Here is a 25,441-nt window from a genome sequence, read left to right as displayed (position 1 = left end):
GAGGAAAGTGCCTTGGACTGCAAGAAGATCCAATCAGTCCATCCTCCAGGAAATAAAGCCCGACTGCTCATTGGAGGGAAGGATACTAGAGACAAAGTTGAAGTACTTTGGTCACATCATGAGGAGACAGCAAAGCCTAGAGAAGACAATTATGCTGGGGAAAGTGGAAGGTAAAAGGAAGAGGGGCCGACCAAGGGCAAGATGGATGGATGGCATCCTTGAAGTGACTGGACTGACCTTGAAGGAGCTGGGGGTGGTGACGGCCGACAGGGAGCTCTGGCGTGGGCTGGTCCATGAGGTCACGAAGAGTCAGAGACGACTGAACGAATGAACAACAACAATATTACCCTCAACACAAGGGCAAAATTACTCTTCAGCTATAAGGTATACACCTTATATGTTTTCCTACACAAAATTATTATTATTACTGTGCAGGAAATTATTAATAGCAATTAAAATAATTTTTATATAATTTAAAATTATTATTAGTAATTTTGTGCAACAATCAAAATCTGTGAACATTGAGCCATCAGAAAGCGAAAGGAGTCACTATTTCAGATACCCCTCAGGACAATTTCGGGTTTTGGAGTATTTTAGATTTTGAAATTCCACATAAGAGATGTTCAATCTGTAATGTTATATTATGTTAATTGTTAATCATACTGTACCTGTAAATACTACATTTATTGGTTTGGGGTTTACTTCCTCCCTTTTTTTTACAGTCTGTCCTAAATTCAATACATATATTCCAAAAAATTTCCACTTCAAATAGTAATTTTGTATGTTTTCTCCTTTTAAAAATGTCTCCGTCTTTTTGCCTGCTCATATCTCTTTGGCTACTATTTGATCTTGTTCAGCCACATTTGTTCAAGCTTATGGGCATATATAAGTATATTAATCCATGAAATTTGAACAAAAAGCTACATACGCAGGTAGATGTAACACACTTGTATATGGTACGATTGCAACACAAGAGAACAAGGGAATGCTAGATGGCTGGGTGGTGTCAGAAAGGCTTAAACACAATGAGAACATGGGTTGCTGTGAGTTTTCCAGGCTACATGGCCATGTCCCAGAAGCATTCTCTCCTGACATTTCACCCACATCTCTGGCAGGCATCTTCAGAGGTTGTGAGGTCTTTTGGAAACTAGGCAAGTGGAATATCCAGGGTGGGAGACATAACTCTTGTCTGTTGGAGGCAAGTTTTGTGTGTGTGTGTTAGGAGCGACTTGAGAAACTACAAGTCGCTTCTTGCATGAGAGAATTGGCCGACTGCAAGGACATTGCTCAGGGAACGCCCAAATGTTTTGATGTTTTACCATCATTGTGGGAGGCTTCTCTCATGTCCCCGCATGGGGAGCTGGAACTGACAGAGGGAGCTCATCCACACTCTCCCCAGATTAGGACCTCTGACCTGTCGGTCTTCAGTCCTGCCGGCACAAGGGTTTTACCCATTCAGCCACCAGAGGCTCCTTGGAGGCAAGTGTGAATGTTGTATTGAGAATACTTGGGATGTAACCTCATAAACTGGAGGATTTGAAAGAGCAGATGACAGAGACTATTGAAAAAGTTATATTGAAGTAACGGAAGAATTTAAAGATCTGAAATGGTGAAAATCTCAGTTTTAGATTCAAGAGTTAAGTTTTTTGTGATTCTGAAACATTGTTAGCAAGGTGCATAGTACCTTTGACCTTTATGTAGCTGAGGTTTTGGCATTTTTTCTTGGAAAATCTGAGGTGGGTATGGTCTGAAAATACTGATTAAACTGATTGCAAAATAACAAGCAAAAATAAGATGTGTGGAAAGGGGAGCAAAAAATTAACTGATTCTCCAGTTTATCCCACTTTCTGGAAAGGCAATCTATTTTAACCTTTAGGTGTGCTATCCACAGCTATAAATTATTCTAGGAATGAAAGAAATCTAAGATGCTGAACTTAGTTGCCATAAATGCAGATATTGCTGTGTGAAAGATTGTTCATGATGATAGGCTGCAATGGGTGCAATTCCTGTCCTTAATTGCTGTTAATAAGAAATGTTAATCTGTGTATTATTACTCACGGTAGTGATAATGATGCTTCATGAAGTGAGCATTTTCCCACCATGGTTCTAGCTTTCCAAAATTTGCCTTGATTGGATTAGTGCAGATCAGATACTCTTTGCATACCAGTGGGTAGCTACTAATGACTTAATTAGAGGAAAGGCCAGCTCATATGTGGGCACAGTTCTTGTAACTTGGCTGATCACAAACCTTGTTTAGTTTAAGACACAGTAACATCTCAAGGCAAAATGGAGGGTCTAGATAGAGTCATATACATGTGAGACATACCTTTAAAATCATTAAAAGCTCAAAACATTCTGGGTTAGGATAATCTTTTTTTTTCTATGTCAATAGAAAGTAATAACTGTAATCACTGCTATCCTTTAGCAGTTAGGTAGATACACATTAGAAAAATACTAAAAGAAAAAATGGAAGCATGGGGACAAAATTTATCAAGCTGACAAAACTTCAGCACTGAAAGTTAATGAGGACATTATCTGTTTTCGGAAAGCAAAGTCATTAGGATATAGAAATTGCCTTGAGGATCAAACCAAAGTCCAATTTGTCCAGTGTTTCCTCTCACCAACTCAGTGCATGCAATGAGGACATGAAACCCATCGTCTTGCCAGTTGTTTCCTCCCTTAAGCACTACAAAGCATACCGAAGTAAAATAAGGTTTATGTGATGTAGTTCTGTTATCTCATTCTACATTCTTTCATGTTGTTCTTTCATGAATATGTTTTTGTTTTCATCACAGGCATACAAATATTAAATACAACAAGGGACTCAAACATTTTCTCCCTTTGTGCTTTATTTGTGCTCAGGAGTTTTATAAACAGTTATCTAACGACCACATCAGACGGATAAATTTGGCAGCATACACTGGTTCCTCCCAATTTGTGCCACTGAGCCAGCCGGCTTCCATTCCACAATGTAGAGCTACTTCTGGCGGGGCTCTGGCACACAAATGGAGAGGAACTGATCTTTCAAATGTTTTAGATTTCAGCTACCAGAACAATCAGGAAGTATGGCTAATGGTTGCTGTGAGTTTTTCAAGCTGTATGGCTATGTTCCCAGAAGCATTCTTTCCCAAAGTTTCACCCACATCTATGGTAGGCATCCTCAGAGGTTGTGAAGTATATTGGAAACTAAGCAAGGGAGGTTTATACATCTGTAGGAGGTCCAGGGTGGAATAAAAACTCCTGTCTGCCTGAGGCAAGTGTGAATGTTGCAATTAATCATCTTGATTAGCATTGCAAAGCCTTCCAACTTCAAGGACTGGCTGATTCCTGCCTGGGAAAATCCTTTTTTGGGAGGTATTAGCTGGCCCTGATTGTTTCTTGTCTGGAAATCCGCGTTTTTCAGAGTGTTGTTCTTTATTTACTGTGCTAATTTTAGAGTTTTTAAATAATAGTAGCCAGATTTTGTTCATTTTCATGGTTTCCTCCCTTCTGTTGAAATTTTCACATGCTTGTGGATTTCAATGGCTTTTCTGTGTAGTCTAACATGGTGGTTGTTAGAGTGGTCCAGCATTTCCATGTTCTCAAATAGTATGCTGTGTCCAGGTTAGTTAATCAAGTGCTCTGCTATGGCTGTTCTCCCACCCTGGACCTTCCACAGATATATAAACCTCCCTTGCTTAGGTTCCAATATACCTCACAACCTCTGAGGATGCCAGCCATAGATGTGGATGAAACGTCAGGAGAGAACGCAGCCCGGAAAACTCACAGCAACCCAGTGATTCCGGCCATGAAAGCCTTTGACAACAGCATGGTTAATGTTCAAGATTTGTAGGAGCTGAATTTTGAAACATCTAGATACACACATTCTATTAATCATTGGGCTGGGTGAGATGGCCCTTGGGGTATCTTCCAACTCTATGATTTTATGAATGAGACCTTGCTTTCTGATTGGCTAGGAGTGATTGCTACATGTCACAAGCTCCTAGTTTGAACATGATTTTCTCTTCATGAACTACTGCAGCTAAAATAAGTTTACAGATTTTTCTTCTAAAAGAAGAACTATTTATCAACATCTCCTACTTCAAAATCAGCTCCAGTTCAGGAGTAGTAAATCTGTACAGAAGGTATTTGTTCCAGTCTGGTGGACAGCCAAATATTGTTGCCTACCAGCATCTCTTGGCTTGAAAACTATCAGCCTCTATTCTAAACTCAGAAAAATGGAATCGCTCATTATTAAAAAAAATCTGTACCTGTCAGGATCTCTTACTTGCATGTTGCTTCCTACTACGTGCCAGAATCTCATATCTGAAACAATACCTCCCTCTCCAGGCCAGGCACAGCCATATATAAATATAATTATGACATTTCCCTATGATCAAAATATTGCAGAAAAGGGAATGTGCAGACTTAATATACCCATTCAATTTGCATTTTGTTTTCTCTTACCAAAGAGAGAGCTTTAATCTTGTTTTGTTTTAACATAAATTTGCATTTAAAGAGGAAAAAACCTACAGAACTACTTATGATCCCATATCAGGTCTTCTTGTGTGTTCTGGGAAACTGATTATGATTCATTAATATCTACCACCATTTCCTTCTTCTTACAAGACAATGGGGAGGCAGTAGGTACACTTGTTGCATGAATAAACAACGAACTCAGCATACCAATTGTTCAAAAATAGAGCGCTTAATTACTTTGTCTTCTTTCTAGATCCCTATTTCAGGACTCCAAAACAGGAGACAACTGGTGATCATGGGCCCCACTTGGCTATATTCCATCTTAGTAGTGATCCTGCTGTGATTGTCACTGTTTACTCTTGAGCCTTTCTATCAATGCCATGGCCTTGAGGAAGAAATATTGTATCAAATCAGCAGTTGTCAAATTAAAAATAGGTGTGACATTTTACAAGAAAATTCTAATGTGTCAGATAGATTTTTTTTTTGTCGTGTCAGGAGCGTCACTTCTGGTGTGAGAGAACGGGATGATTTGATGTTTTTATCATCCTTGTGAGAGGCTTCTCTCATGTCCCCACATGAGGAGCTGGAGCTGATAGAGGGAGCTCATCCGCCTCTCCCCGGATTCGAACCTATGACCTGTCGGCGTTTAGTCCTGCTGGCACAGGGGTTTAACCCACTGCGCCACCGGATAGATAGATAGATAGATAGATAGATAGATCCTTGATTTCTTCTACCATCCTGGAACTTCACATATTGAGCGGGAGGGAGAGAAATGTATTAATGCCAGTTTTGTAGTCCCCCGAGAGCTATGACTAGGTATTTGGCTATCTGAGGCAAAGAACTACCTAAGATAAAGAGAAAATCCGTCCTCCCATTCCATGAAGAAGACTTTTTTCTCTATTACTGATAACAGGAAACCATCGCTTACCACACCAGAAACCAGGGCGTTCTAGAGACACAGAGAAGCCATGGGTGCTGTTTCTAATTATTAAAGTTTCCCATAAGCAAGTCATGCCAGACTAAACTTATTACTTTTGGCATAGAGTCACAAGTTTGGTAGATGCAGGGAATGCTGTGGATGTAGCATATTTTGACTTCCGTAAGGTCTTTGATAAAGTTCCCCATGATCTTCCTGCAAACAAACTAGTAAAATGTGGGCTAGACAATGCTACTCTCAAGTGTATTTGTAATTGCTCTTCATCCTGGAGAGCAGGGATTAGTGGGGTGCCACAAGGTTTGGTTATTGGTTCATTGCTATTAAATATCTTTAAAATTACTTCAATGATGGGATACAGTCCATGTTTATTGTCTCAAATGGTGAAAGTTCTGGAGACCATGCCCTATGATGACTAGCTAAGGAAGCTATGTTTAACTTGGAGAAGAGAAGACAAAGAGGTGACATGATAGCCATGCTTGAATATTTGTAAGAATGTCATGCTGAAGATGGAGCCAACTTCTTCTGTTCTAGAGACTGGGATATGGATCAATAGATTCAAATTGCAGGGAAAGAGATTACTCCTAAACGTTAGGTAGAATTTTATGATGGTAAATGATTTTCAACAGTGAAACACACTGCCTTGGAGTGTGGTAAAGTCTTCTTCTCTATATATTTTTCAATAGAGACTGGATGGCTATCTGTCCGAAGTGCTTTGATTGTGTGTTCCTGAATGACAGGAGATTAGACTAGATGACCCTTGTGGTTTTTTCCAACATTTACCGCAAAAATGGTGAAACTGTCCCCGCCCCACTACCAGTTGTAATTGGGTGGCCTTTATTTTATTTTTTTACAAAAAATAAAGTGTAAGGTTCCTGTTGAAGACCACAAAAATAGCCCTGGGTAATCACAAGCACCCTTTAGGGTGTCCATTCATAGACTTTTTGAATCATAGAATCATTGAGTTGGAAGAGACCTTGTGGGCCATTCAGTCCAATCCCCTGCCAAAAAGCAGGAAGATCACATTCAAAGCACCCCTGACAGATGGCCATCCAGCCTCTATTTAAAAGCCCCCAAAGAAGGAGCCTCCACCACACTCTGGGACAGAGAGTTCCACTGCTGAACAGCTGTCACAGTTAGAAAGTTCTTCCTAATGTTCGGATGGAATCTTCTTTCCTGCAATTTGAAGCCGTTCTTCCATGTCCTAGTCTCCATAGCCTTGCGGTAAATATTATAGAGCCCTTTTCACTACTCATTTTTAAAAAATACTTTTATATTACCTTTTGTTTACTAACCAACATTCTCTGGTAGCATGCAAATTTCAAATGCAATACTAAATACAATTTTTAAAATGACAAAAAGTATAATGGAAAGAAAACCAATAGCAGAGAATAAAACATTTTAACAAAAGAAAAGAGTAAAAGTGCAAAGAAGGAAGGTATCACTGTACACAAGGCAGACATAACCTTTGGTCTACTAAGCTGACTGCAGCCCACAGACTGTGAGTGGTTGTTCCCCATGAGCTTGATTAACCTCCTGCTTTTGCTGCTTGCCTCATAATGCAGGAACAGGACAGAGAGTCAAAAATCCAATACATGACTATGTTCAACATTGTTTCACCTTGACAGGTCAAAAATGATCCAGCCTTCCTCTGCAGAGTTTTTGTGAAACTTACTTGCAGTTTTGTGCCAAGATAATCACTAAAGTTCTATACAGTAAATGCAATCTATATACTCCATTGTTTCTGTGTGACAGCATAACTTGTGTCCCCGGTGCACAGCTGATGTTTTAAAATGTATGTGTGGAAATAACTTGTAAAAATGAGTTTGTTTTTCCTAATTAATAGAAGATGGGTTATAAGTTCCCTAAATATATAAATCAAACTTGACTTAACTGAATATGCAAATACAGTCTCTTTTAGTTAAATCAATTAATTGGCTAAGTCAACACTCACTCATATATGGTAAAACATGTGGGTTTTTTGGCTACTTCCACCAAAAATTATGGTGAACTTTTGATCTAATGTTCCTCACTGAAAGGGTAATTCAGTTGAATGCCAAATAAATTTTCAGATCAAATGAAAGTCTCAGATGACAATGATGTTTGAAAGACATTTCACTTTATTTTTAGGGGGTTAGTTGGAAAATGTATTTATTGCAGTATTGTTGAATTGTCTGCATTTATTCTGACATGCCTAAAAATAAAACGAACCCCAAATTGTTCCTTGGCCCACTTGTTCACCATGACACTACTTTTCCATAGTGATGGGATTGTGTGCTCCTTTGAGGGCCCTTCCAAACAGGCCTTTAATCCGAGACCTGTCTCAGTTTTACCTGAGGCATCCAAATGACATTTACCGCAAATGAAAAGTCAGGTAAAACAGGTCCGGGGGGGGGGGGCACCTCCTGATGCATAATTTTTCCATGTCAGGAGGGGGCTGCACTGCTGGTAGGCCCCTCCAATAAGTTTTTTTTTGGGGGGGGAATAGGGGGAGGGGAGGGTGGTGCCATCCCAGGTCAACCAGAGGTTGACCCAGGATGGCATTTGGCCACCTATCCACCAAAGGAAAGCATGCAGTTTGGGTTCAGGGTGAGGACTCAAACCCGGGTGGAACTGGGATTTAGAATTCCAGTTCCTCCCAAGATTTAGTTGTGTCTGGAAGAGCCCTGAGGCATGAAGCAATGTTGCTGGTAGTATTATCCATATCAAAACAGGGCAATAATCTGGATTGTATGGCTGTGTTCTAGCAGTATTGTATGGCTATGTTCTAGCAGCAAAATACTATGGATTGCTTCGCCCATATTAGTAAACGGGAGAAATGTGAACACAGATGCACTAAATCTTGCACACTCACATCTCTGGAGTTAATAAAATGATTGTCTGCATTTTTTCATATCTGCAACAATCCCAGAACCAAATTCCTGCATATATGTGGTCCTGTATTTTGTATGCAAATAGCCTATGATTTGAGCATTAATAAACCGCTACTACTACAGTAAGAACAGCTATAATAAAAACAATGCCTAAAATTATAAAATAGTAACTTTTTTTATAAACAGGTGCAATAAACAATATTAACAATCAGGCAAATAATTAGGAAATGACAGAACTAAAAAGAAGTTTTAGTTGATGGCAGACACTCTAACACTTGGAGCCCACCTGTTCTCAATTGGGTTCCTGAACAAATGACTAATTCACATATTCTGGAGTTAAAAGATTTCTCTATAAATGCTGTGGTCTAGAATACCTCATTTTCAAAATTTTCTATCATCACTAATCCTGTTCCTATGACAACAGCATAACAGTTTTAGCTTAGATAATTATTTGATAAAATATGTTGTACTTACTTTATATTTATTTTGTATAAACTTCTCTTTATACTATTTATTTTTTCTCCATAGATATAATACTTTCTACATTTTCTTCAGACAGCTGTGTAGTGACTAGGGAAACAGGACATTCCACAAATATATAAACCCCACTTGCCTAGTTTCCAACAGACCTCACAACCTCTGAGGATGCCTGCCATAGATGTGGGTGAAATGTCAGGAGAGAATACTTCTGGAACATGGTCATATGGCCCAAAAATCTCACAGGTAATTCTTTTCTCTTTGCACATGAAATTTTAGATCAGGAGTATGCTGGGTGAGTACCAGCATGTTGTAGTGATCTGTGCATTGGACAAGACCATGGTTCAGATCCCTGCTGAGACATGGAAACCCACTGGGTGACCTTGAGTAAGCCACACTCTCTCAGCCTAAAAGGAAGGCACAAGAAATCTCCTCTGAACAAATTTGTTAAGAAAACTTGTTGACAGAGTCACCTTAGGTGTGCCAGAAGTCAGAAGTGACTAGAAGACACACACATAGTGATGTGATTCATTCTGGAAAACCAGGATGAAAATGTCCCAGCTGGTTAATCCAGGAGCTCCCTGATTTCTCTTTTATGCAACAATGTCACAAGAATGTTGTGTAAAAGGCAGCAGTGCTGATGGTGGCAGTAGAGATTAGTGCCATTGGAGCCAATGAAAGCAGGTTTTAAAAGTGGCTGGGTTGTCAAGATTGCACACCACCACAATGTCTGAACCAGTTTTTGAAGCTTCTTCTAGTGATCCCGTTCTCTCCCAACTCCTCCTACTCTGGCTTATCCCTTCTATCTCCCACCCAGCCAAAATCTCAATCTCCTTCCTCCCACAAAAAACCCAGCCACTTATTAAACCTGTTTCAATCAAATCTATAACCAAAAAGAATGTTGCAGTTTCAAGTCCAACAGTATAAACATTATTTTACAGGTTCTCTAAGAAGAATGGTTGCTATGAGCAATGACAGTAAGGATGAAACACAGCAGTATCAAAAATGCAATGATTAATATGCTGAATTTACATAATCAGAATGCATATTGTGAAAAGAAATACAAATTAGCTGCCAGGATTTGAGGGGCTGTAAGGTGGCAACTCTACACATGTGTGCTGGGTAAGGAAATAGCAAAAGAATTTGTTAGAGTCAAGATTTGGGTGTTTAGTTAGAGGCCCCAGCACTACCCTTTGTGCACTGGTCTGAGAATGGCAATGGCTATTGTGAAGGTGAAGGGGGAAATGACAGGAAAGCAAGACAGTTCGATAGAGAGAAGGGGAGCTTTATAAACTACCTGTTCTGAATTCATAACAGTATCAGAGGAACTAGAGAAAATCACACTTTATCCTGAGGGTTAACTACCTGCTGTGGACGTACTAATTGCTTTGGATTTATTACAGTACAAAAAGGGCTCTTTCCCTCAGCAGATGAGGAATATGGGCTGGAAAAAATTGAATGAGAAACAGAACAAAGTATATAGCAAGGACAGGAGAAAGGATAGCTTCCAGGGTTGCGAAGGTGAAACTAGTTCTCAAATCATTATTCATTCAGGATACTGGGTCAACCTGTTTAAGGAAATGGATGTTGATATGGCATTGCCTATTAACTTTGGACCAGAGGGGCTGGTCCTATTATTAGACACAGGAATGCAACTTCCACTAATAACAATGATGGCAACCACCACCCCCTGGCCTAACTTGATTACCCAACCCTCCCAATGGTCTTGTAGAACAAGGACATGTGATATATAGATATAGATAGGTCCAGAGATTTAGTCAAAAAAGTAAACCCAATAAACTGGATCAACGTATCCATGGGTCAACACGACTACTGTGCCTTAAATCTTACCAAAAAAGGAACCATCTCCTTCTGTGAATGGTGGGAAGGCAAGAGTCCGTTCCAGGAGATCCTAAAAGAAGCACTAACCCACTCCATTCTTTCTGAGCAGCATTTTTGAATGTCTTGGCAGGAGAATGGTGAGCTCTCTGAGATGGTATTGACGTTTTCCCCTCTCTGAAGAATGACCCTCAACCTATCCATGGATTATATCAAAATCCACAATTTTGGCCCAAAAATCTCTCGTCAATTTATATATAAGGTGGTCTTATGAGTGTATACAATAATCTGTTCTTCATTTTTAAACTGACATGCAACTCCAAGTGGAGTGGAGGATTCAGATTCCATTGTCAGCACTAAAGTAAGATCCAGCTTCAACTTTTGTGCCTGAAATGGAGGAAAATGCCATCTTAGGCACTTTTACATGAAACAATTATAGCACTATGATTCCACTACAACAGTCGTAGAAGTATCCCTTCCTAGACTATGAATCCCAGGATTCTACTGGGGATTGCTGTGGCAATTAAAGTGTGCTATACTTGTGCAGTCTGTTATCCCTTGCCTTGGGCAGCAACATATCTTCAGCCAGATCTCTGTCCAGTCTCAAATACAGATTTTGAATCCACAGATTCTATCCACAGCTTGAAAATATTATGTAAAATCCACCCCCTTCCTAAATTTTGCCATTTTATTTAAAGAATCCTATTTATTAATGCCTTTGTATAAAATTCCATTCTTTTGTTTAGGAGAGCTCTAAAGCACACATATTACAGTGCAAGAGGCCAGCTACAAAGATGACAATCTTATTTCCCACCCCCACATATTGAGTGTGTCAAAATATTTGCATATGTTGAAGTAACATGTATGTTTTAGAACTCTTCTATAATAAAAGGACACCCTGGAAAAGACTGCCTACTTTAAGTGAATGCCCAGTACTAAGAAACACATATGATAGAATTCAGAACTCTGAAAAACCTTATCTCTAAATTCCAGGCATTCGAGCATTTGAATGTGTTTTATTTTTTAGTGTAAAATTCCTAAAGCTTCCAGCATCATTTTTCTTCTTTTATAGCTGCTTATAAGGGTCGTTGTTGTTTTTCTCCCAGAAGTAATTGATCTATCTTTACAACTAACCCTGTTCCTAATAAAGCTATTTGTCTGGAAATAATAATTTATAGCATCAACAGATTGCTTCCAACAGTATCTCTAGATCATAAATGTTCGTAAACATCTGGCTTTGATCTCAACTACTTCAGCTTGCAACATATTAATATCGAACAGCAGGAATAAAAAATCCATCACTTCAACCAATTAAAACCAATGCATTGGTTACTCAATTAAGTCAGAATTGACCCAAAGCCCCAAAATGTTTATGAGTCTTCAAAAGCCAAACTGTAGCATCATAGTTCCCAAACCATGGGCCTTTTCATACTACAAAATTATAGTACTATACTGGATTTCTTCTTGGTTTTTTATTCTTATTATTTGTATCCCACTTTATCTCTCTAAAAAAAGAGAGTCAGACAATAAAACCAATACAATATAATTAAAAACTTAAAAATGCAAATATTAAAATAGAATTAAACATTAATAGCAACATCTGGCCCAGCTTCCTTGTCCGAATGTCCCGCCTCGCAGTTTCAGATCATCCGGGGAGGCCCTGCTCTAACCCCTGCCAGCTTCACAAATGCGTTTGATGGGGACAAGGTACAGGGTCTTCTCAGCTATGGCCCCCTGCCTGTGGAACTTGCTTCCTAGCAAGATAAGATCAGCTTCATCCCTCCTATCTTTAGGAAGAAATTGAAATTATGGTTCTGGGACCAGGCTTTTGGACAGCAGACATAACAGCACTTTGGATGTGGAATCAGACTGTAATGGTGATATGGCTGACAATACTGTTTTTATTGCTCTAATTAATGTTCTATTTATTTTTTAAATTGTTGTTGTATTGTTGCATTTGTTATATGTTGTGGCATCAAATTGTTGCCAAGTGTAAGCCATCCTGAGTCCTGGGCTTGAGAAGGACAGGGTAAAAATGCTGGAAGTAATAATAATAGTAATAATAATAATAATAATAATAATAATAATAATAGTTATGTCCTGCTTTTTCTCTCCACAAAATATCTCCTAAACATAAACATCATAATTTAGGGAGGGATGTTAAAATTCTCAGCCAGAGAGAATTTTAACATGCCCTCCTCTCTAGGTCCTTCCATGCAGCCCAAAATTCCAGTGTGTACTGGGATTTATAATCCCGATTCCTCCTGGAATTTATGTTAGACAGCAGACCCAAATCCTAGGATTTGGGGGTAGGGGTGGCTAGGTGCCCTCCTGGGTTGAGCAGAGATCAACCTGAGAGGGCATCCAGCAAGCCACTAGCCCAAGCCCTGTTCAACAAAAAATCCATTGCAACATGATCTTCTGTTTGAGGCCTGTCCAGTAAGTTTTGAGGGGAATGGGGGGGCTGGGAGAGGAGGGGGAGTGCCATTCTGTTTCCTCACGCTGTTAGAACTCAAAGAACCAAGATGGCAATGGGGATTGTCCTCCGGGATTGCAGAAGGTGATGCTGACAGCCAATTCCCACAAGCCCAACACCTGCAAAGATTAGACTTTTAAATAAGGTCTTTCTTTGCAGGTGCTTTTTTAATCCGGACTAAACCTGGAAATTTAGTCTGGGTTAATCTGAATTAGTCAAAATTGCTCTTTGGACACCTCAGGATAATCTGGAACCCATCACAGATTTTGTGCCTGCCTGGAAGGGCCCTCTGTGTCATTGTTTTAAGTGTGTTTTAAAACTGTTTCTACTTAATATAAACTTTTTAAAAAAAAAAACCTTTCTATTAAGAATATTAAAGCTGTATTTTGTTTTAATGTCTTGTATTGGATGGGAGACAACCAGGAAATACCAGATGTTATAGACTAGATTCAGAGAAAAGGCATGAACAAACCACCTGTAACTACTTCTTGCCCAAGAAAAACCTATGAAATTGTAGAGTCACCATAAGATGACAGATGACCTGAAGGAATTTACATATACACACAAGCTACTTGAATCCTTGTTGCTTTTAGAGATCACTCAAGCAGCTTAGTTTGGGCACTTGTACTCATATCCTAAAGGATACTTGACTATACTGGACCTCTTCTTTTACTGCCTTTGGCTGGCAAAGCCTTTATTTCCCAATAGGATTTCTGTAACTACTTGATTTTTTTTAAAAGAATTGTATTTAATGGGATACTGTACTGCATTTGTTAGATCAGTTGATGCATTTTTGAATTACTTTTAATTTTATTATTTAATTACATTTCATCAAGAAACTTTTGTGTGTTTTTATCTATATGCAGTTTTTATCTGTTGTCTTCCATTCTGAAGAAGAGGCAGACAGGCAGATAGGATGGATGGATGGATGATAGATAGATAGATAGATAGATAGATAGATAGATAGATAGATAGATAGATAGATGATAGATAGATACCCGCCCAGTGACATTGGTCCTTGTTACTGGTGGTGGGCATCTAGTGGTTGTTACTGTATTGAATTACATTCAAGTATTGAATGAGCTTCTTAAGATGTTACTGCCCACCTTTTTCTTTTACATTTGATCCAGTTTCTATCATGAGCACAGTAGCCAACCACTTATGCAGCCTCTTAGGTGTGCTTTTAAATCACGTTTTGATGTGTGAGAATTAGCATTTGTAATGTATCACAGCATCAACTATAAAACTACTAAAGATTTGGTTTCAGAAGCTAATTGAAATGCTCGTAACAATATGATGATATCAGAAGTCTCTGGTGGATATTTTTAAATAAATGGTTGTAAGCTACCACATTACAGCCCACCTTTACCCTGTTTTTAAATAAAATCTTTAAAATTAAAAAAATGTTATGCTTCCCCTTATATTACTATCAGACTTTTACACAGAAATTTTAAAAGCCTATGTACATTGATACACGCTTCTCTCCTCCTCAGCCAGGAAGATATGAACTCCCGATATGTACTCTGAACTCATAGAAGAAAAGGCATAATAAATGGAGTACCGTAATTGTGCCTTTATCAGGTTCCATTTCACAGTGCCTTTCCTTCCACAATGAGAACCTGATGGGACAGTACAATGTACTCGTCTCCTGTCTGTCAATGTGACTTTCTCTCTCTTGCGCTACCCTTCCCTTCCTCTCTTCCATCATTCACATTTTGCACTTTCATTTAGAGCCACTCAGCTGCTGGTATCTCCTGGGCCTCTTCTCTCTTCCAGCTATCAGTGATACACAAGTTTCTGCAAGATTGCTTCGATTTCAAGTCTTTTTTCCCCACAACTCTTTACAGCCACATCCCTGAATACAGGGCAGTCAGGTGGTCCAGCTATTCTTCCTGTGATACTTTTCCAGCACAGAGATTAATGAACATGTTGTCTGTGATGCAGAAGGGTGAAATGTAGAGCCCTCAAAAGCTATTGCAGTTTATAGAATATTATATACAGTGATCCACCAGGGGCCATTTCATACTACAATATTATAGCAGTATGAGTCCACTTTAATTGCCATGCTTCCATCTTATGGACACCTGGGATTTACAGTTTAAAGAGAGGTATTTAGAATCCAAACTGCAACACCCAGAATTCCACAAGGTGCATCCTTGGCCTTTAACATAGAATAATGGTGCTTATAACTGCATAGTGGGAGAGGGTGCAAGAATTCAATAGGGTTGCAGGCAGATTTGGGATCATCTTATGAAACATGCAAATTGGAATTGGAGCTGGACTGTAATGTGATGTTGTGAAGGATTCTGTGCTGGTATGGCTGTACCAGGAGCTCCAAACTCCCTTTCGTTCTTTGAGCGTTTGCATGTGCTTGCTCTGGCCATGCATTTTGCAGGCGGATGGTTCCTGCTAGGCTGCACTCATGGGGCTAGCCACCTGTCTATCATCATTAAGTTTTAGTTCCACCCTTTTTTCCAGGTTCAGGAGGGAAAGGGAACCATTTTAGTTCAGTCTTACAGTTGGAAACTCAGCTACAGGACATGAAAGTTTTCTACCTGTAGAGAAGCTTCATTTTTGCAAAGTCTGGGGGAAAACAGTCCCAACAGCTCTGGCTGGGGAATTTACAGCCTCACAGGTTTAAGAACAGCCTCTAAAGAAAGGCTTTTAAGAGAAACAGCTTTACAGCACAACCCTTGTTGGGGTTGGAGAAATGGACCTACAACTATTGTGGGAAAAATCCCAAGGACTCCAGCTGGAAATTCTTCAGAGCCTTGGCTGGCAGGTCTACACAGGTACCCAAGAAGCAATTTGGAGCCGGGAGTAGGGCCCACACCAGCAAAGCCTAGAAAGCAGATTGCCCAGGGAGAGGTCAAGAAGGGTTTTCCTCATGAAGGAAAGAAATAGTTCTCCAAGCAAGTTGCCTGTCCACAAGTTAAGAAGCATTTGTTTGCTTTGTTGAAGATCTAAGATTGTTTTTTGAAGACCTAAATAATAATAAAGAAATTTGTTAAACTTTTAAGCTTCAAAAGACTTTGTATAGGAAAACCCATAGGGCCTCTCATCCGAGGCACCCCGGCTTTCCGCTGGGCACAAAGAGCATGTCCTGTTCAAAAGCCAATTGCTATAGGCCCAGCACGCTACAGTACAGATTCTCCTTGCTGTTCCCAAGGTGATTGCTGTGCACACACACACACTTTACAATTTTTAAAAAATGCTAGAATTGCACAATTGCTTTAAAAATTAAAAATAAATGAATTGTGCAGGAAGGCATGATTAAAAGGGCTGGAAATCTAATTGTGGGGCCATGGATTGACAAACCGATACAATTGTGCTACTGAATTGATGAGCAACATTGATAGCATGTGTCCATTATCTACACTAGTGGATTAGTAAGCTCCAAGACATGCTGAGGGACCCATAGCATTAGCCAAAAGATAGGAAAGGGGGTATGTTCCATGTTTTTCTACGAGGGGTATTGTTTGTTTGCTTCTTTGTTTGTTGCATTTAGAAGTCCTTCCTAATCTGAGGAACTAAATTGTAATTTACTTAGGTTGTAAATCCAAATGCTAAATAAACATCACACTTTTGCTGCCTGTCAGGAATTGAAAAAAGCAAGTCAAGGATCTGATAGTTTTATACATAGCTGCCAAACTGCATACGCCAGGGGAATGAGCCATCCATTCTTTCTCTTCCATCGGCATTCATATATCAACATCCATCATCTCACCATTATTTATTTTTCAATGTATTCTGAAATGGAAAAGTCATCCAAGGTGAGTAGTTTCCTTCAGCAAAATGTTTGTGGGAAGGTGAACATTATGAAGTGAAATCAGTTACCACAGCCTCAATCATATTATTAGGCTGAAGTAGAGTAGATTCACTGAATCAATAAAACATACATTGGATGGATTGTTACCTTGTCTTGGTGAGGGGCTTCGCATGTTCCAATGAACCTGCGGGTGTAACCATCACAGTCATGCATTCGGGTGGGGGGGGGGTTGCAGGGGAGGTTCCAAACCGAGCACAATCTGAAGACCTCAACAGTGGATCAGACAGAAGATAACATGATATATGTTACAATGGCTTTGAAGGCAGAAGGCTGCAACAGTTTGAGAAGCTACCATTGTCGTGTTAACCACGCCACTGGTTGGGACCCTCACTCTGTGAAGACTGTGTGTTGATCAGCTGTGCACCAACCTCCACATATTAAAAAAAAACATTATACTTTGAAAACGAGGGATCACCTAAGTCAAAAATACATAGGTGTACATTTATCAAGTTCCCATTGATTCAGGGAGTCTTGTTTAGATGGGACCAGCAATAGGCTGGAAACCTGTTGTCTTTGTTGTTGCTATGTGCTTTCAAGTTAATGCCAACCTATTATATAATTTTCATTGTAAGGTTTATTCCAAAGATGAGAGTGGGTGACTTGCCCAAAGTTGTTCAGTTGGTTTCCATAGCTGAGCAGGGATTCAAAACCTAGTCTCAAAGAGATCTAGTCCAACTCTTAAATCACTATACCACACTGGGCCAATTGACTGAAACAATTCTAGATTAACATTTTGTATCAATATTTTTAAAATCTTGCTGCTCAATTGTAAGCCTAATAGTATGGCTTGGTTTGGAAATCTGAATGGTTTACAACACGAGTTTTGAAAATATATATAGACAGCCTGATGGGATTGTAAGATTATGGGATGAAGAGAAGAAAGAAAAAGAAAGAGCATAAGACCATGAAGGGTAGGGAAAGCAGATATCAGATAGGTAGATGATCTTGGATTGTAAAGTCAGTAATGCACAGGGGTTCAAGAGAGGGAGAGTAATAATGTACTTTAAGAATGCCTTTCACTCATCAGTTATCTCCATCCTATTCTTGACTCAATGGTAAAGCACATGCTTTCATGCAGAAAGTTCTGGCTTCAATCCCCCAGAATCTCTAGGAAAGACTAAAAAAGTAATCCTACTGGAAACCCTAGAGAACTGTTGACATTAAGTATTGACACTACCAAGTTAGATGGACAAAAGGCACTTGCCTATGCAGAAGGCTTCCATTTCAAAACAGATTTCAAGTGGAAGGCCCAGGACGTGTTTTGTTTTTTGTTTTGTTTTGGGTTTTTTTGAAAAACAGATAAAAATGGAAATGCATTCTCATAGAAGAATCTGGCAACCATCATTTTTTGAAAATATATGTTATGTCTTCCATTGTTGAGACAGCCACTGCTGTTGTTACCTATTCCCATCAACCCCACCACCTGAAGTTTACTACTTACTTACTAGATAGGACTGAGGAAACTCCTTCTAAATCACGGTAACAATCAAATAGCAGCATTACAGACTAGAGTTGCCAGAGTGAAGGCTGGAGTTGGTTCCTATACATTTAATGGTTGTATAATAGAGGGCTTTTCAGCGGGTGTTACTTGTTACCTGGTTGCATGACAGGACAGTCTGCTCAAATTCCCTCTTCTATACAATCATTACAGATATAAGAGCCCTTTCCATTTTTCATTCTGGCAGCCTTACGAGACCTCAAGGGCTTTGAGTGTGGGGCAGTTAACAACTTTAGCTCTCTAAACCACGTGAGCAGAGTGACCCTTCCTGCTTTCTTCTAAACCCACATTCATTCCAGAGGCTAATGCCATGGAGAGCTTTTCCCCCTTAGTTCAATCTGTGCAGAGAAATTGAAAGAAAGAGAGAAGAGGGGGAGGCATGTGGAAAGGCCACTGCAGTAAAAGAGATGTATAGAAAGGCAAGTTACCTTGAGGCACATTTTTCCCTTGCTCTGTGCTTAAAATGGAAAAGGAAAAAAGCAATCTCTAGATGAAAACAAAATAATAAGCTACTTAGAGATGATGTTGGTGCTACTAAGCAAAATGTCCCCATCTATCCTCATCACTGTCACTTACTGGGCAACTTTAAAGGCCGTCTTCTTTTCAAAGCAAGGCCTAATTTCAGTGAGAATTTCTGCACACTGTAGGAGCTGAGTAGCTTCAAGGACGGCCTGCTTGCTGCTGCTGTTCCCAATGCTATTACTGAGCTATTAAGGTGATACACAAATACATTCACCAAAACTGATGGGAAACAATGTAAACAGTCATGGGATTGGGGTGTGAATGGAAGGGAGGGTAAGAACTATTATTATTGTTGTTGTTGTTGTTGTTGCTGTTGTTGTTCCCCACTTTATCTCCCCAAAGGGGACTCAAAGCAGCTTGACATAAAAGCATTTGTATACATTTTAAAACATACAAATACACAATTAAAACACAATTAAACACAAACAGCACGAACAAAATCAGTTTAAATCCATCAAAACATATTCAAAGTTAAAACCACAGCCACCCCTGACTATATCTTAAACACCTTTTTCTTTAAAAGCCTGCCTAATTAAAAAGGTTTTAGCCTGCCACCAGAATGGCAGCAGGGAGGGGACCATTCTGTCTTCCCTGAGCAGGGAGTTCAAGAGTAGAGGGGCAGCCACCAAGAAAAGCCACTCTCTCATTCCCATCAACCGAGCTTGGGGTGGAGGTGGGACCGAGAGAAGGGCCTCTCCTGAAGATCTCAGGGCCCAGGCAGGTTCTTATAGGGGAATACAGTTGGACATATAACTTGGACCTGAACTGTCTAGGGCTTTAAAAGTCATAACCAGTGCTTTGAATTGTGTCTGGAAACAGACAGTGGAGTTGCTGCAACATGGGGGTTGTCTGCTTTCTGTAACCAGCCCCAGTGAGCAACCTGGCTGAAGCTCTTTGGACCAGCTGAAGTTTCCAAGCACTCTTCAGAGGCAGCCCTACATAGAGCACATTACAGTAATCCAGATGGGATGTAACTAAAGCATGTACCACCATGGCCAGATCTGGTTTCTCAAGGAAACAGTGCAGGTGGCACACAAGTTTTAACTGTGCAAAGGCCCTCCTGGCCACCTCCGACACCTGGGCCTCCAGGTTTAGTGCTAGTCCAGGAGGACCCCCAAACTGCAGACTCACATCTTCAGGGGTAGTGCAACCCCATCCACCACAGGTTGATCCCTTTTCTCTGGTCTGCCTTCTGACTGACCAGGAGTACCTTTGTCTAGTCTGGATTAAGTTTCAATTTGTTTGTCGTCATCTAGTCCATTACTGATGACTGGCACTGGTTTAGGGTCAGGACAGCTTCCTTGGCATTAGGTGGAAAGGAGTAGTAAAGTTGTTGTCATCCGCATATAGGTAGCACTGTACTCCAGAACTCTGGATGACCTCCCTCAGTGGTTTCATTTATATGTTAAACAGCATGTGGGACAAAATGGAGCTCCAAGAAACCCCAAAGTAAAATGACAAGGGGTTTGAACAGGAGTCCTCCCTTCCCCCCCCCCCCCCCAGCACCACCTTCTGGGTATGGCCCTCCAGGAAGGACCAGAGCCACTGTAAGAAAGTGCCTCCTAGTCCCATCCCAGCGAGATGACCCAGAAGGATACCATGGTTGATCGTATTGAAAGCCACTGAGAGGTCCAAGAGAACCAACAGGGACACATTCCTTCTGTCTAGCTTTCTGTGAAGGTCATCCACCAAAGCTAACTCTGTTCCATAGCCAGGCCTGAAACCACATTGAAATGGATCTAGATAATCTGTTTCATCCAAAAATTCCTGGGGTTGGGAGGTCACCACACACTTCAAGACCTTGCTTAGAAAAGGAAGTTGGACACTGGCCAATAGTTGTCCATTATAGAGGGGTTCAGGGATGGCTTTTTCAATATTTCAATATCTCACAACTGCCTTCTTTAAGCAAGTTAGAACTTTGCCTTGCTCCAAGGAGCTGTTGATCACCACCTTCCCCCCTCTCTGCTAGTCCCCCTCTAGCCTGTTTGATCAGCCAGGAAGGGCAATGATCTAGAATACATGTAGTAGCTCTCACCTCTCCAAAGATCCTCAGGCTGCACAGATTTAAAGATATCCATCAAGACTGGGCAAGCAGGGGCCAAAGTTACATTCATTGGAACTGTATCAATAACAGCATCTAAGTCAAAATGGATCTGAGTGACTTTATCTGCAAAATGACGTGCACATTTTTCACAGGGGGCTGCTGAGTGGTCAGGGATGTCTCCTTGAGGACCAGTATGTAGTAGCCCTCTGACCACTTGAAACAGCTAGACAGTTCCTTGCAGATGCAATGGTGGCAGCAAGGAACACCTTTTCTGCTGCCTCCAATGCTGCAGAGTAGGATTTCAAATACACTGTAGCCCATGCTACAGATTTGCTTCAAGTTCTCCACCAACATCTCTATAGTCTCTGTCTCGCTTCATCGCCGCCAACTCCTTGGTAAACCAAGGGGATGGTTTGGCTCTGCTCTATGAGAGGGGATGTTCAGGAGAGATTGTGTCCACTGCCCTGGCCTTTTCCCCATTCCAAAGGTTAGCCAGACAAGGTCAAGGAGTCTCAATGTCTGCCTATGCTTTGGAGGCTTTCTTACAGCAGTAGGACCATCAGGGTGTGTGTGTTTCTTTATCAAACAACAGCAGCGTTCTTTTAAAATTCTACTGCCTTGGTTTAGAAACCTACATTTACAGCTTTATGATGACTATTTTTATGGATAAAAAAGAAGTGATGAGGAGCCTAGTGGCTCCAGGTCAGGAAATTGTCCCAACTGCTAATTGTACCCTACCAGGAATAGAAAGGCAAAATAAAGTGTGCGTGGGGGGGGGGGGGGGGAGCAAACCTGCATAAGTAATCACGATCAAATGCTGTAATGCACAAAAGCAGTTCTTCATTGGAAAGATGTAACACATGTTAAAAGCACTTACTACATGATAAATACATGGTGAAAACCCAAATAAATTAACTTCATATCATGTGCTACAGAGTGCCAGCATGGTACAGTGCTTATTTTATTTATTTATTTATTTATTTATTTATTTATTTATTTATTATTTGAACTTATATGCCGCCACTCCCCTGGGGCTCGGAGTGGCTTACAAGAATAGCTAAAATCTAACAAAGTTTAAAAGCAATTTAAAACAATTTAAAAACAACAGTATCAAACATTAAAAGCCTGTCGGAACAGGTATGTCTTACATGCCCTGCGGAAAGCTGGTAAGTCCCGCAGGGCACAAACTTCAGGTGGCAGAGCATTCCAGACTGATGGCGCCACTGCTGTGAAGGCTAGAGCATTGGTCTAGAATACAGGGTTTAAATCTCCCTTCAACCATGGAAACCCACTGTGTGTCCTTGGGTAAATCACGCACTCAGCCTCAGGTCCTTTCTACACTGGCATATAATCCAGATTATCAAAACAGATAATCCGCATTATCTGCTTTGAACTATATTATCTGAGTCTACACTACCATATAATTCAGTTCAAAGCAGATAATCAGGATATTATGTGGCAGTGTAGAAGGGGCCTTAAGATCACAGTAAAATGGAAACAACTCCAAGGCATGCAACAAGAGTCAAGAGAAATACCTGGGCAGATACTGTACTTCTATAGTTATTTAGATTAATGATGGAGAGCAACTGTGGGAATGAAACTATTCACATTGATACAAGTACATGCAAAATAACTCTAACTTTATAAATTCTTTGGTACAGCAACTTTCTTTTATGCTTATCTTATTCTGGAAAGCACTCACTACAGAATCCCAAGTACTGGAGTCTCCTCCCTGAACTGCCTTAACAGCAGAAATGCCCATTTGTCAAAACCAAAAGTGGATTTCTGGTTACGACTAGTTTTGTTCTTTCTATTTTTGATACCCCTTCTTTATTCACATGAGAGAAAGTAAAGCATTGACATCATAGAGGCCATTGGTGAAAGGGAGATAAATATACTTATAGTAATGCCAGTGAACCCAAGGATTGAGACCAAAGCAATTCATGTGCTCTGTGCCTGAGCTATAGTCACTCCCCATTGGGAGGAATAAGAAGAGATGAAATGGTGTATGATAAAATAGCCATTGTTTTTAAATGACCTGGAAAGTTGCTCAAGTTCACCAATTTTCTTCTCACCTTGCTCATCCATCCATCCATGCATGGCCCATATTCCTCCAACACAGGCATTTCCATTCAGCCATCAAATCTTCAATCTGCACTAGATAGAGCTCCTTTTTAAATTGTAATTTGTTATTCTGTTACAGTCATTTTCTATATCAGTTTTATATGGCATCAAAAGACCTTTCATATGTTAAACCCTCCAATTCATATGCTAATCCCCAATTTACAACAAGGTAATTATTTTTAGTTGAATTTATTATTAGGCATTTTCGGGGGGAGGTGGCACTAATGGCTCATTGTATGCTATGTATGAATAGGAGCCAACCTGCTTGGATCCATCGTCTATTGCATATGTGCAGAAAGGTGTGTGATCAAAGCAATTCTGTTGCCAAGTAACAAAAGGGAAAATGTCTCTGGCTGGCTAACCAAATACTTAACCTTTCTCCTCTTCCTGAAACAGACCCTACTTTTGGTCAATAATAATCTTTTCTCTTCCCTAGTTTTGCTGGCTTTTATTTCAGCTAATTTTCTGGTAGATTTTACAGGAACATCTTGAATGGCATTACTTACTTACTTAGGCGATCCCTCGTTGGACGAGTAAGATGGTCTTCCATCATGGGTTTCCTTGTGGGTCCGCATGTGGCTGTGGAGCCCTATTCTTGCTCTGCATCTTCTTCCGCAGTGAGGGCATTGGTTTCCAGGTGGAAGGTGGTCCCGGTCGGGGTTGGCTTGACGTGCCTTCCTCCTGGCACGTTTCTCTCTTTCACCCTCCACTCGTGCCTCCTCGAATTCTGCAGCACTGCTGGTCACAGCTGTCCTCCAGCTGGAGCGCTCAAGGGCCAGGGCTTCCCAGTTCTCAGTGTCTATGCCAGAGTTTTTGAGGTTGGCTTTGAGCCCATCTTTAAATCTCTTTTCCTGTCCACCAACATTCCGTTTTCCATTCTTGAGTTCGGAGTAGAGCAACTGCTTTGGGAGACGGTGGTCAGGCATCCGGACAACGTGGCCTGTCCAGCGGAGTTGATGTTGGAGGACCATTGCTTCAATGCTGGTGGTCTTTGCTTCCTCCAGCACGCTGACGTTTGTCCGCTTGTCTTCCCAGGAGATTTGCAGGATTTTCCGGAGGCAGCGCTGATGGAATCGTTCCAGGAGCTGCATGTGACGTCTGTAGACAGTCCACGTCTCACAGGCATATAGCAGGGTTGGGAGGACAATAGCTTTATAGACAAGCACCTTAGTATCCCTACGGATGTCCCGGTCCTCAAACACTCTCTGCTTCATTCGGGAAAATGCTGCACTTGCAGAGCTCAGGCGGTGTTGTATTTCGGCGTCGATGTTGACTTTGGTGGAGAGGTGGCTGCCAAGGTAGCGGAAATGGTCGACATTTTCTAATGTTACACCATTAAGCTGTATCTCTGGCATTGGAGAGGGGGCGGCTGGTGACTGCTGGAACAGCACTTTGGTTTTCTCGATGTTCAGTGACAGGCCAAGCTTTGTGTATGCTTCTGCAAAGGTGTTGAGAGTGGCTTGTAGATCTTCTTCTGTATGCGCACAGACGACATTGTCATCAGCATACTGGAGTTCTATAACAGATGTTGTTGTGACCTTGGTTTTGGCTTTCAGTCTGCTGAGGTTAAATAGCTTGCCGTCTGTCCGATAGATGATTTCCACTCCGGTGGGAAGCTTCCCATCAACAAGGTGTAATATCATGGCGATGAAGATGGAGAATAGAGTTGGGGCAATAACACATCCCTGTTTGACACCCGATTCCACCTTAAATGGGTCACTTTGGGAGCCACTGCTGTCCAAAACTGTTGCCATCATGTCATCGTGGAGGAGCCGCAGGATGTTCACAAATTTGCTTGGGCACCCGATTTTTTGGAGGATGGTCCAGAGAGCGCTGCGATTCACTGTGTCGAATGCCTTTGCAAGGTCGATGAATGCCATGTACAGAGGTTGGTTTTGTTCCCTGCATTTTTCTTGGAGCTGTCGTGCAGTGAAGATCATGTCCACGGTTCCTCTGGAGGGGCGGAAGCCGTTCTGGGATTCTGGGAGGGTGGCTTCTGAGAGGGGCAGAAGGCGGTTTGCAAGGATTCTTGCGAGGATTTTCCCAGCAGAGGTTAAAAGGGAGATACCTCGATAGTTTCCACAGTCTGTTCTTTCCCCTTTTTTGAAGAGGGTGATGATGGTGGCATCCTTGAAGTCTGCTGGGATTTTCTCGGTCACCCACACTTTTTCTATGAGCTGGTGGAGTTGGTGTGTCAGCGCAGGTCCTCCCTCTTTAAAGATTTCAGCAGGGATCCCATCCGGTCCGCTGGCTTTGTTGTTCTTTTGTTGGCTGATGGCATTGCTGACTTCTTCCAAACTAGGCAGTGCTGCAAGCTCATCCCTGGTTTGTTGTTGCGGGATTTGTGAGAGGACCTCTTCGGCCACA

This window comes from Anolis sagrei, chromosome 4 (assembly GCF_037176765.1).
Source record: "Anolis sagrei isolate rAnoSag1 chromosome 4, rAnoSag1.mat, whole genome shotgun sequence".
In the NCBI taxonomy this organism is placed as follows: Eukaryota; Metazoa; Chordata; class Lepidosauria; order Squamata; family Dactyloidae; genus Anolis; species Anolis sagrei.
Note: the sequence above shows the minus strand (reverse complement) of the source record.